The following is a 14307-nucleotide window of genomic DNA, read 5'->3' as shown; positions in this document are numbered from 1 at the left end:
AACAATCTCATTTCACCCACTGTTCTACCTGCCGTTATCATAGCCTACCACTGTCATAAAAAGTGTTAACGATTACAGCATTGTTCACGTTATATACATTTTACGATGTGAAACAGAGGGTCAAAAATCTCATATGCATAAATCTAAAGTAGGCTTGAAGTCCTACCCAATCAAATTGTTGTAAAATTCAGTGCCCTCCCTAGTAGGCGTGAATTTAGAAATCGAAACCCACTAGGTGATACAACGTACTCCTGTGTAACAAGGCGATGCTGTTATCCACATATGCTTTGTGATTATTTACATCATGTGAGCAAGGCCAACTTCAATTTTATTTACCCAAGCCTCTTTATTGTCACTATAGAAAAACATCTTAACCATAAATGGAATATCCGATTAATTAAGAATTGATACTAACTTTGATGGGCGTAAACACAACATATACGTACATATACTTACCTATACATGCATATACATACAATATTTACATACATATTTTGAAATGAATATGTATGTATCTCCATGTTAAAGCCCTTTGCCTGCCTTCTTTTTCTAACACCTGAGATCTAATATCTTTTAGCCGTTATAACTTTTCTGTGCAATATTTTTTAAAAATAATTTTTATTATATAGTTTTATTATGAGTGTAACTGTATTTTGTAATGTATTTTTATGTGTTTTGTGATGGATTTTTGTTTGGTGAAACAGTTAATCAGAGCTCTGAGGATGCAGTAATAATTCTAACGTAAATAGCAATTGCACTGACTTGTTCATGCTTACTTTCAACTTGTAGTATAAGTGGTAAGTCCCACATGCCCAAACTGCTGCAATAAACCCCTCTTGGCTTGAGCGCAACTATTAACGTGCCACTCGTAATCTGGCCCTTAATAAGGTATTATACTGTGTATTTACTGTAATTATTATACATTCCAATGTTCTGCACATAGCAGAATAAGTTCTACATATTTTTAAATAGATATTCCTATATAAATATCTGTATATATCTATACTTATATTTAATCATGAATATATATATATATATATATATATATATATATATATATATATATATATATATATAGGTATAAATATATATTTGTGCAAAACTCAATCACACACACACACACACACACACATATATATATATATATATATATATATATATTTATATATATATATATATATATCTTTAAGACTAAATAGAACATATTCTGCTATGCAGAGCATTGGATTATGAAATATGCAACATTTTCTTACATTGCACTTTTAAATAACCGCGATTGTGTTTGTGTGACTTGTGGGTTTTAGGTTTTTCTCAACTTTTTTGGCTCCATTGAAGCATATGGAGAAATGCGATTTTGCGTTCACAACTTCTCAAAGGTTATTTGTTACTGCAACTTTGCGTGAATCTCTGAGTTAAAAAATTACCTCTATCGGTTTTAACGCTCAAACGCAAGCACAAATTACCACTCCACTCATAATCTAACTCTATATTAGGTACATCTCTCTAATACTATGTAGGATCCATGTTTACTTTAAAAACAGTCTGACTTCTTTATGTCAATTATTTAACTATCTGGAAACTTATTTACATGCCTGGGGATAATGTATTTTGGTGCCAATTGGGATGCCTCACCTCAATTCACTATATTAGGATATTAAAGAGACATTGTAATGAACTTTTTCTGTTTTATTTAAATAGACAGTCTACTCTAGAATTTTTATTGTTTAAAAAGATAGCTAATCACTTTATTACCCATTCCCAGTTTTGCATAACCAACGCTGTTATTTTAATATACTTTTTATTTCTGTGATTATCTTGTATCTAAGCCTCTGGAGACTGCCCCTTATTTCAGTTCTTTTGACAGACTTTCATTTTAGCCAATCAGTGCCTACTTCTAGGTAACTCCATAGGAGTGAGGACAATGTTATTTAAATGGCACACATAAACTAGCACTGTCTAGCTCTAAAAATAAACTGTCAACATGCCCTGAGATAAGAGGCGGCCTTCGAGAATTTAGAAATTAGCATATGAGCCTACCTAGGTTTAGCTTTCACCAAAGAATACCAAGAGAACAAAGTAAATTGGATGATAAAAGTAAATTGGAAAGTTGTTTAAAATTGCATATTCTATCTGAATCATGAAAGTTTAATTTTGACTTGACTGTCCCTTTAAAATACTCTGTTTCAGAATGTATTGTTTTTTATGTGTGTGTGTTTGTTTTTTTTTAACTTGACCTGAATAAACCAATATTTTCCTGCTAGGCTTGCAGAAGAATGCCCCCTATCCACCAATATAGCAGAAACAATTTTTCCTTATCTTCCACTTAGGATTAATAAAAAGTACACAATCAATACTGTAGTACTAGTTGCAAGCTAAATATAAGCAGCTGTCACCTAACATTGTCCAGGCAAAAAATATTGCGAGATGTAAATATGCTGCCTTTTTATATGCACAATATGCATTTACAGAACAATTTTTCCTTTGGTTAACTCTTATAAAAATACATTTTAGGGCCATAGCTGGTATTATACAAAGAGAAGAAGAGAGAAAGAAGATGATAGTGTATAGGGTGGCGTAATGATATGATTTTTGAAATGAGCAAAGGTTTGTGGGAGTCTCTGTGGGAGAGCAGAGAGGTGAGTCATTGGCGACCATTTCTGAAATGCTGGGCAGCAAGGTTTGTTTCCAGCAACCTGTCTGCCCAGCATCAAGGTGAACAGGCATCATCTGTTCCCCACAGATATTATTGTGCAAGCAAATTCTTGTACAGTTATGCCCTCTGCTCTCAAGCAAACAATCATGTGAGAGCAGGGCTTGTCAATCATCCCAATTTGATCTTAAGCTGGCAGCTACTTAATTAGCTTTTCAGACACTCTTGCAATAAATCAATGGATAGAAAAGGAGTGTTTGATGGTAATAGAGGGCAACATAGTCTCTCATCCTATTCTTGCTTATCCTATATCATTCTTCTTTACCCTACCCTTTCATACTCTAACACCCTGTCCTTTGTATATAGTATCTAAATAATCACAAATAGTGTATCTTTCTGGATAATATCCTATCCAAACATGGCTAACCTTTAAAATACCAATTTTACCAAATAATTGGTAATAGATGTACTAGCACAATATAAGGTAGTGCAACTGAGATGCAGGTTTAAATTTAGTTACTTAAAAGGTCTATATAAAACCAACTATTATAATAATGCCATGATGAAATATAAAATCACAAAATTAATATAGATAAGATGTCATGCATTAATATCCTCAAATTTAAAACATATATGTAACAAATGGAATGTAACATTGGTGTCAAAAATAATAATGGTGAGTAAAATAAGTGTACTTTACTATCTGTCTAACACTCACACCTCCATTCATTCCTCAAAAACATTCAATCACAGAGCTCTGTTGTAGTTTGATACTTCAAAAGTCTTTTTGTAACATATCCAGTTGATCAATATGCTGATCGTGTGGGAGACATATGCTTCATAAAAGAGATTCTGTGAATTCTAGTCTGTTTAAGTTTAACTCTCTTATCCACAAGATGTATGATACAATGTCTTTGACATCTATGTGTCAGATAAAAAATAAGATGTAAAACAAGGGGATATATTGTAGCGAAACCTTGATTTTGTATATATTCCTCATTCCTAAACGTTTGGCGTCTTTTTGAATTTTGGTTTCATCACTAATCACGTGACCTGTACACAGCCAATCATTATTATGCTATTCATCTGTGAACAATGCACTGTTCTTCTGAAAAACTAGTTTCTCCAATGATTAGTGTGTGATATATTAGTTAAGCACTCAAAGTCTTAACACCTTAGATGTAAATATTACCTCCAGTTTGGCACAACGCCTGGAAGTCTAACATACACCTCCTCCTCTCATAGTCCCTGCTGACAGGTTGTCAGCCAGTTGTCAGTGTTCAGTTACAGATGAGGTTAAGCAATCTACATGTTTCGGCTTTACAACTATTTTCAAGATGCTTAGTCTGATCCGGATCTTTCTTATGTTCCTGTTCAAGGGCCGCCTCCTGTGTTTAAACATATTAACCTATTTGCTTCTTCTTCTTTCAATTTTCTTATATCTTTTTATCATCTCCCAAATATATTCACCTCCATTTCGTTGTTATTCTATCCTTCTTTACACATTTTTTCTCAAAGAATTTGAAGAACCAGTCTCATGTAATTATAATAAATTTGCTGAAAAAATACTTAAAAAAGCTTTAAAAATACTTATTCTCTTAAGTTATCAGCATCTCAAATGATATATGTGTGTATATATATATATATATATATATATATATATATATATATATAAACATATACAGACATGGGTGGCTGGAGCCACTGAGTTTAGCAAGGTGCAGCGGCACATTCAGGGTGAGTTTAGCACCCTTTTTTAATAACTGATCAATTAAACTCAACATTATTTTTAGTGATGGTAAATCCTAGCATTTGTTAAATGCTTGAATTTATATATATGTATATATATATATATATATATATATATATATATATATATATATATATAGATAGATAGATAGATAGATAGATAGATAGATAGATAGATACAGATATTATAGCAATATCTATTTATAAATACTTAGAGCATATTCACTTATGTGAAGAACATTTAAATTTTACATATTTACAATAAATACAAAGTTAAACACGTTATTAAATAGAAATATAGCATAAATATGAATTTTCATGTTTTTATTTACTTGACTGCAAAGGGCTTCAATGCACTTATATACGTATGTATATATATATATATATATATATATATATATATATATATATATATATATATATATAAATATGTATGTATTTATGTGTTTATAAGTGTATATATGGTAGAGGAGTGTAAGGAGTGCCTAAATGGCATAAGTGTGCAAAAAAGGTGTAGAAAATGTGTAAAAAGTTAGAGTTTAATTGAACAAGTATGGATAAAAATAACAAATATACTAAGAATACATAAAAAAATACAATGATATTAAAACAGAGTGTTAGTATAAATACTGTGAGGTACACACACACATATATATATATATATATATATATATATATATATATATATATATAAAAGGGGAGTGTACACTTAGGAGGTATAATGAACCCCCAAAAATATATATATCCAGTTAAAAAAAGAAAATGCCCAACAGAAAAGGGGGCGAGAAAAGTGAAGTCTTTGGGCTCCATGTACTAAGCCGTCAATTCATCCATTATTGTAGACTCGGCTAAACTCGCCATTACTCGCCGCGGGCGAAATGGTGTCCGCTGTTGCTATGTACTAATAATCCCACAATAAATAGACACATCTAGCCCGCCGCGAGCAGTGGCGGAATATTGATAAATTTGACGCCTCGCTCGCCGCGACTAAGCTGATGTACTTAACTTTCAGTTGAATTGTCTGGCCAATTGTTAACACGTGACATGCAAGGTGTTACGAATGTCATAGTAGTCGCGGGAATAGAATTTTGTTCCTATAAAAGTACAACTTTTGTAAACAACTTTATTATTGTTCCAAAATTTTTGGAGAGTGATTACAGAGCGTTATTTTTTGTGATCTTTATTTACAAATTCGATATGGCTTCATCTGGATCTGAAACCGCTTCAAAATCCAAGAATCCTCACTTTTCTCATCAGCAAAACGTAGTTTTGATTGACATGATTATTGACTCTTATGATTATTTGTTTGGATGTCGTGTCAAACAGACACATTTTTCTAGGAGGAAGCAGATCTGGCAAAGGATCAGCAATGCTGTTAGTGCCCAGGGTCCAGGAAAAAAGGATGTCGATCAGCTGAAGAAGCGTTACAACGACATTAAACGTTTTGCAAAAGCTAAATTGGCCAGAGAAAAAAATTTGGCACGTGCTACCGGAGGTGGACCAGCATATGTGGCAGACCTCAATGATTATGAGCAGAAGCATGTTCAGCGTCTGGGACCAGAGATCATCACTGGCATAACGGATGATTGTGACTGTGATTTAAGAGGTAAATGTACAACATAATTGACGCAAAGATGTTTGTTAAATTATGATAGCTCATTGTCTCCAATATATATTTCTTAAAAATAACATGATCTGACTTCTTACGCTTCCATATCTGAATCCATATAGGCCATTTAGGCCCTAAATACTGTAATCATTTATGTCGCATATGTATAAGGGATTGTACAATAATAGGGTTGTTATACTGCCTTTTTTTATAGCTATAACAGAAATATACATTTGTTGATTATAAATATAGTGATCCCTAAAGATAACACCCATGTGTTCATTTACAAACCAGTATTTCATAGAAACTCCTTAAAGAGATAATAGAAATAATGTAATTTGAAATTATTACAAAAATATAGATGTTGTGTAACATGGTATGTTCGACAATAATCATGAGACTGACCCCAGATCACATGCCTTCTTAAATCTCTGCTCTATTGACATCCATGTAGCGTTATTTGAGTATAGAATATTATTTTTAACATTTTTCAAAATCAGAATATATAATTGTTCTCCGCTTTCTAAACATATACTTTTTTCAGACATAGCTATGCACATAGTTGACGCAGTCATATGACCCATCTATGTGCATCAACCAATGATCATTTACTTTGCCTGTATAGATTTGCTTTTCATCAAAGTATATCAATCCAATGAAGCCAAAAACATAATACAATTAAATATTTTTGAAAAAGCATTTTCTTATGAGATTTCGAAAGGAAATTTCATTTGTTCATGTCCCTTTAAAGGGCCACTAAACCCAAAATCTTTCTTTCATGATTCAGATAGAGAATAGAAAGTTAAACAGCATTACAATTTACTTCCATTATTTATTTTGCTTCATTTTCTAGATATTCTTAGTTGAAGAAAAAGCAATGCACATGGTGAGCCAATCACATGAGGCTTCTTTGTGCAGCAACCAATCATCAGCTAGTGATCATATCTAGATATGCTTTTCATCAAAGAATATCAAGAGAATAAAACAAATTAGATAATATAAGTAAATTAGAAAGATGTTTATAATTGCATTTTCTTTCTAAATCATAAAAGAAAAAATGTGGGTGGCATGTCCCTTTAATGATTGAGCCTTCATTCACTGCTGTCATTATATTATTATTAACACTTTTAGCTTGCAGTTTAAACTAGAAATAACAATAAAAATAAAGTATTATTATTTTTTTTATTTTTTTAAAGCAACACCAACAACACAAGCAGAGCCTGTGAGGAGTAACAATGAAAGGCCCACTTGTTCTACTTCGTCTTCTGCTGTTTCCAGACCACCCAGTGCAGCTGTTTCCAGACCTTCGGCCAGTTTTTCACATGGCCAATTCCTACGCTCCACATCTAATGTTACACACACTACTTCATCGGCGGACACACTTACTGATGTAAGGACCAGCACTCCAGAAACTGGTGTTGGCAGAGCAACTGGTACGTAAATTTACTAATTTAATCAATAATTTAAATGTTCTGTGTTTTATCTCTTATCTATCAAATTTTTTATTTTATTTTTTGGTAAAAAAAAAAAGTAAAATGTCATTATTGACATAATCGAGTTTGAGATCTTTTACAGATGGAATGGAATTTGAAGGACAAATAGCAATGTTCTTAGATTTTCATGAAATGGACACTGTACAAATTATTTTAAATGAGGATTCATGTAGAGTATGCACGCAATTGTAAGCAACTTTCTAATGGGTTTAAATTTTATCATTATTTTCTTTTTGAGAATTGATCATAGTATTACATTAGAAAGTTGATTGAAATTCCATGCTATATATCTTATTCTAAAAAATATTATTTTTGGTTCAGTGTCCAGTGAATTGCAAAGTACATTTTAATTAATAATTTTACTAATAGAAATTTAACTGAATGTAATAGCGTTTGAATATATGGTTACATTGCCTAAATTTTTTTTTTTTTTAATTTAGTTTTTTATAGGTGATTTGGGACGTCTTTTCCAGAGATTGACTGGACATTCATCTCCATTATTTGATGGTATGTATCACATATGTATATATATATATATATATATATATATATATATATATATATATATATATATATATATATATATATATACAGGGAGTGCAGAATTATTAGGCAAGTTGTATTTTTGAGGATTAATTTTATTATTGAACAACAACCATGTTCTCAATGAACCCAAAAAACTCATTAATATCAAAGCTGAATAGTTTTGGAAGTAGTTTTTAGTTTGTTTTTAGTTTTAGCTTTAGGGGGATATCTGTGTGTGCAGGTGACTATTACTGTGCATAATTATTAGGCAACTTAACAAAAAACAAATATATACCCATTTCAATTATTTATTTTTACCAGTGAAACCAATATAACATCTCAACATTCACAAATATACATTTCTGACATTCAAAAACTAAACAAAAACAAATCAGTGACCAATATAGCCACCTTTCTTTGCAAGGACACTCAAAAGCCTGCCATCCATGGATTCTGTCAGTGTTTTGATCTGTTCACCATCAACATTGCGTGCAGCAGCAACCACAGCCTCCCAGACACTGTTCAGAGAGGTGTACTGTTTTCCCTCCTTGTAAATCTCACATTTGATGATGGACCACAGGTTCTCAATGGGGTTCAGATCAGGTGAACAAGGAGGCCATGTCATTAGATTTTCTTCTTTTATACCCTTTCTTGCCAGCCACGCTGTGGAGTACTTGGACGCGTGTGATGGAGCATTGTCCTGCATGAAAATCATGTTTTTCTTGAAGGATGCAGACTTCTTCCTGTACCACTGCTTGAAGAAGGTGTCTTCCAGAAACTGGCAGTAGGACTGGGAGTTGAGCTTGACTCCATCCTCAACCAGAAAAGGCCCCACAAGCTCATCTTTGATGATACCAGCCCAAACCAGTACTCCACCTCCACCTTGCTGGCGTCTGAGTCGGACTGGAGCTCTCTGCCCTTTACCAATCCAGCCACGGGCCCATCCATCTGGCCCATCAAGACTCACTCTCATTTCATCAGTCCATAAAACCTTAGAAAAATCAGTCTTGAGATATTTCTTGGCCCAGTCTTGACGTTTCAGCTTGTGTGTCTTGTTCAGTGGTGGTCGTCTTTCAGCCTTTCTTACCTTGGCCATGTCTCTGAGTATTGCACACCTTGTGCTTTTGGGCACTCCAGTGATGTTGCAGCTCTGAAATATGGCCAAACTAGTGTCAAGTGGCATCTTGGCAGCTGCACGCTTGACTTTTCTCAGTTCATGGGCAGTTATTTTGCGCCTTGGTTTTTCCACACGCTTCTTGCGACCCTGTTGACTATTTTGAATGAAACGCTTGATTATTCGATGATCACGCTTCAGAAGCTTTGCAATTTTAAGAGTGCTGCATCCCTCTGCAAGATATCTCACTATTTTTGACTTTTCTGAGCCTGTCAAGTCCTTCTTTTGACCCATTTTGCCAAAGGAAAGGAAGTTGCCTAATAATTATGCACACCTGATATAGGGTGTTGATGTCATTAGACCACACCCCTTCTCATTACAGAGATGCACATCACCTAATATGCTTAATTGGTAGTAGGTTTTCGAGCCTATACAGCTTGGAGTAAGATAACATGCATAAAGAGGATGATGTGGTCAAAATACTAATTTACCTAATAATTCTGCACTCCCTGTGTATATATATATATATATATATATATATATATATATATATATATATATATATATATATATAATATAACTTAAATTTGTGTATGACTGTTGTATCTGCTCTCTCCTATTCTATTTATGCAAGTGTTTTTAGAAAATTTGTTCTGTCTTGATCTAGAAGAAGAAAACTCATCAAGGGAGATCACTATCAATCTCATGCCAATAGTGGAAAATCCCCTTCAAGATGAACCACCAGGAGGAAGCGAGACTCCAGATATTCTTGATGAATGTGGAGATGCAAAACCTGATGAAATCCACACACCGGAAAACCTGGAGGAACCTGTTGAAACTCAGGCACAACCAATTGCACTGGAAACAGGTGTTGTAAATATTGAAAATGCACCGGAAGAAGGACTATTGGCCGATGTGGGATTAAGGGAAATGTTGACCCTTGCAAGGCAATACAGAGAGGACCATAGAGATATGCAAAATATTATTAACACTAATATTGACCGCTGACAGCTCTGTCAGAAAAAAATTTTGAACTGGAAATGCAAAGGAATGACATTGAAAGGCAGAAATTAGAGCTGCAAAGAGAAATGTTCCAGTGGCAGAGGCGGATGGATGAAGAGAAAAACCTGCAAATGAACAGAGCTTTATCCATCACTGAAAGGACATTACAATCTCTGTTGTCTATTGTCAGTGAAAGGGAGGGTACAACAGACCCAAAGAGGCCACGTCTGCAGTGAACATTTCATTTATTATTTATAACACCTTAGTCCCTAAAGTTTTATTTTATGTTAATTGTTTTATTCAATATATTTTTTAATTAGTTATTATTTGTGCTCTTTAAGTTAAAAATGTTATTGTTTAATAAAGAGAATATTTTTTATGCCCAAAAAAAAAGGTTTATTTACATAAATTCAAAATCACTATTGATTCTTCAACAAAAAAGTTTTTCTCATTAATTATTTGTCATTCTTCTGACAATCATCATGACAAAACAAAAAATTAAATCAAATAACATATTTTCAGTATAAAAAATCTACTTGCACCATTAACATTCCCAAAGTTGCCCGAATTTTTGAAATTTTTTGTTTCACATGATCTTCAAGACAACTCTGAGTACTTTTGTCTTCAGTTTCAATAGTTGATGTTGAAGATAAATCTGCAGAAAAACAAAGGAAAAGAAAATTTTAATTCCATTTACATATACATATGCAATGTATAATATGGTTTATTTAATCAAAAATATTACCTCCTGATGCACTGTTATATAGGTTATCTACTATATTGGCTTCTACACTTATGTCCACTCCTTTAAAACTTTCATCTGAGCCAACTCCTATTAGAAACATACAATATGTATTAGTTAAAACTTAGATTTTCTTAGATTTCAGATTGCTGAATATGAAATATACCTTTAACTACCATCATTGTTGTTAAAACTTCTATCCTTGGTTGAGTATCATCAGAACTCAAGGTTTCAAATATTGGCACACTATCAGGATTTTGAAAATCTTCCATTTCCATACTATTTTCCATGTCTTCCATGGTAATATCTATGAACGTAATTACAAAGATAAAGATAGAATACTATTAAATCCAAAACCTAAAATATATTATTTAAAACTTAAATAATAAGTCATTACCTGTCTGTGTGTTTTTATGAAAAACTTTATATGGTTTGGGAGATAATTCAATATCCAATAGTGTTATTGGCAAAGGTGGAGAAAGAGCTTCACTTCTGGGTGTTTGCACCAACATTGACCTGAGGTAGCGTGGTAGCTGTTCACACTTCGTTCTCCTACTTTCATATCTATTAAAAAAAAAATGTATAAAAATGTTTTAATTAAAAAAATAAATGTAATTAATCCAAGTAATTTTTTATTTTCAAAACATAAAAATTATGCTTAAAACTACAATGACAATAATTGGACACTGAACCTTTTTTTTTTTTAAATTGGGATTGTAATAGAACATGCCATTTTAAAAAAATGTATAATTCACTTCAATTTTAAATTTGCTTCATTCTCTAATATTTTTTTTTAGAAAAAAAAAAAAAAAATCTACGTTTTTGGTTCTATACAATGTAAATTTTATTGGTGAATGGATTTACCAACCAATAAGAAAAGAAGAACACAATAATGTTTTCACACACAATGTGCCTGCATCAAAACTGAAATTATTGCTTTTCAAAAAAATATACAAAGAGAATGAAAATAAATTTGATGATAGGAGTACATTGTAAAGTTGGTTAAAATGGCAATTACATTTTACTATACTTATTCAGTTCTGCATGCTTACTTTTCCAACATGTTTCAATGGTATATAGTAATATATTTATATTTTATTCTACTAACTCATTTCTGCATGCTTACTTTTAGAAGATGTTTCAATGGTATATACTAATATAGTTATATTTTACTCTACTAAATCATTTTTGTATGCTAACTTTTCTAACCTTTAAGTGTATATAGTAATATAGTTAAATTTTAATCTACTAACTCAGTTCTGCATGCTTACTTTTGTAACTTTTTGCAATTGTATATACTAATATAGTTAAAGTAACACTCAGAAAATAATATTGTCCTTGATTCATCAATGATGACGCAGTTCAAAAATAACATCCTTATTTTATATTATAAAAAATAATTTCATATATAATTTTGGAACTTACATGTCCTTATCAATCTTCGAATAGATTTATAGTACTTCGGTTCTCTTCTCTTCAAATCACTATATTTTCTAAGACACTGTCGTCTTGTTCTTTGAATTTTTGAAATACGATGCATTCTTCTCAGCATCTCGTATATAATTTTGTCTCTGCATTCCTGTCTCACTCCCCTCACACCACCAATCCGTTTAGGGAAATATTTATCCATGGCATAAACTAATATCACCAATTCTCCAGCACCAAAAGGTTCAGGACGCAGCATGTTTGACGATGACGTAATTAATCGTTATGTCAATCATTAGCACATTGATCTAGATATGTATCCCCGAAAAATTGGAAAAAATATAATGTATATGTAGATGAATGTATTTTATGAAGGTTTGTAAATATCGATGTTTATAGTTATTAGAAATGATATTTTGTTTCTATACATTTTCTTTGTTTCAGATGTGTTGATATGTATTAAAATTTACTTTGGTTTAGAATTGTTATTTTGTTTCTAAACATTTTATTTGTTTCAGATGTGTTGATATGTATTAAAATTTATTTTGGTTTACAATTGTTATTTTGTTTCTAAACATTTTCTTTGTTTCAGATGTGTTATGTATTAAAATTTATTTTGGTTTACAATTGTTATTTTGTTTCTAAACATTTTCTTTTTTTCAGATGTGTTTATATGTATTAAAATTTACTTTGGTTTACAATTGTTAATATATAATGTTTAAAGATTGTAATTTTGTAATAAAATAATTTATTTGCCATTATTTTCTATATGCCACTATTCTTTTAACAAATATTGAATGGAAAAAGATATTATTAAGGATAAGAAAATAAGTGTTAAGAGTAAGCCCTTAAGGTATTTATTGGAATATGGGACAACCTAGTAGCTGTTAAAAATTGAGGTTAGAATAAAACAAAGCAAATTAGCAAGTCTTTTTTAACTCAAAAATCCTATCTGATAACATAAAGCACTTTGGAATATACTGTCGCTTGTTACAGCTACAATTCAATGACACAATACAATGAATTAGCATCAGCAATGGAGGGATTACATTGCACTAATCACATTATGTAAAAGAGTGAGAGCAGCTGTAGACACTAGTGTGATGTCACAAAGACAATGTATTACCTATAATATATTGTCTCTAATAACTTTGATCATAAACTTTATTGATTTGAAACCTTTGATAATTGAAGAGCAACAACTGTTAAGTATTATCATGAGTGATTTTTAATAACCTTAATTCTTAAAAAAAAGTAGAAGACAAGTTAATAAAGAAAGTTTTTTATTGATCAACCGAAACTTTAATCTTCAAAATATTGTTCTGAAACCATGTCCCTTGTTGCCATACCACGCCTATTAGCTTGGTCTACACATATTTCTTCTGGTAAATCATCAGCATCTATTGGATCTTCATCTTCTAATGGACAGCCTCTTTTAATTGCTATATTGTGCAGTATGCAGAAAACCAATATAATTTTTGCAACTTTCTCTGGTGCATACTGCATAGCACCACCAGAATGATCAAGACATCGAAACCGCATTTTCAAAAGACCGAAAGTCCTCTCAATAACCCCCCTGGTAGATCGGTGAGCTTCATTGAAACGTACTTGACTTCTGGTCTGTGGGTTGTTATAGGGAGTCAACAGCCATTCTGTACATGAGTACCCTCCATCTCCTAATAGAATATATAATAAATATAAATATTAATATAAGAATAATTATAAAGATTGAGAACTATACAATACAAATTTAAAGTATACAGATTACAGTCAACAAATTGGGCGCAATTTTTGTACATTGAAATGAGAGACAAATTAGACGCCAGTTATGCTTACCTAGAAGCCATCCTTCAGCCATATTTCCGTCCTCGAACTTCTGGTATAACCCAGTCTGCCTTAAGATGTAAGAATCATGACAGGAGCCAGGAAAGTTATAATGGACACTGATAATCCTCATGTTGGGGTCACAGACCATCTGGACATTCAAGGAATGGAAAT

Source organism: Bombina bombina, chromosome 5, assembly GCF_027579735.1.
Source record: "Bombina bombina isolate aBomBom1 chromosome 5, aBomBom1.pri, whole genome shotgun sequence".
Classification (NCBI taxonomy): domain Eukaryota; kingdom Metazoa; phylum Chordata; class Amphibia; order Anura; family Bombinatoridae; genus Bombina; species Bombina bombina.
This window is presented reverse-complemented; position numbering follows the sequence as displayed.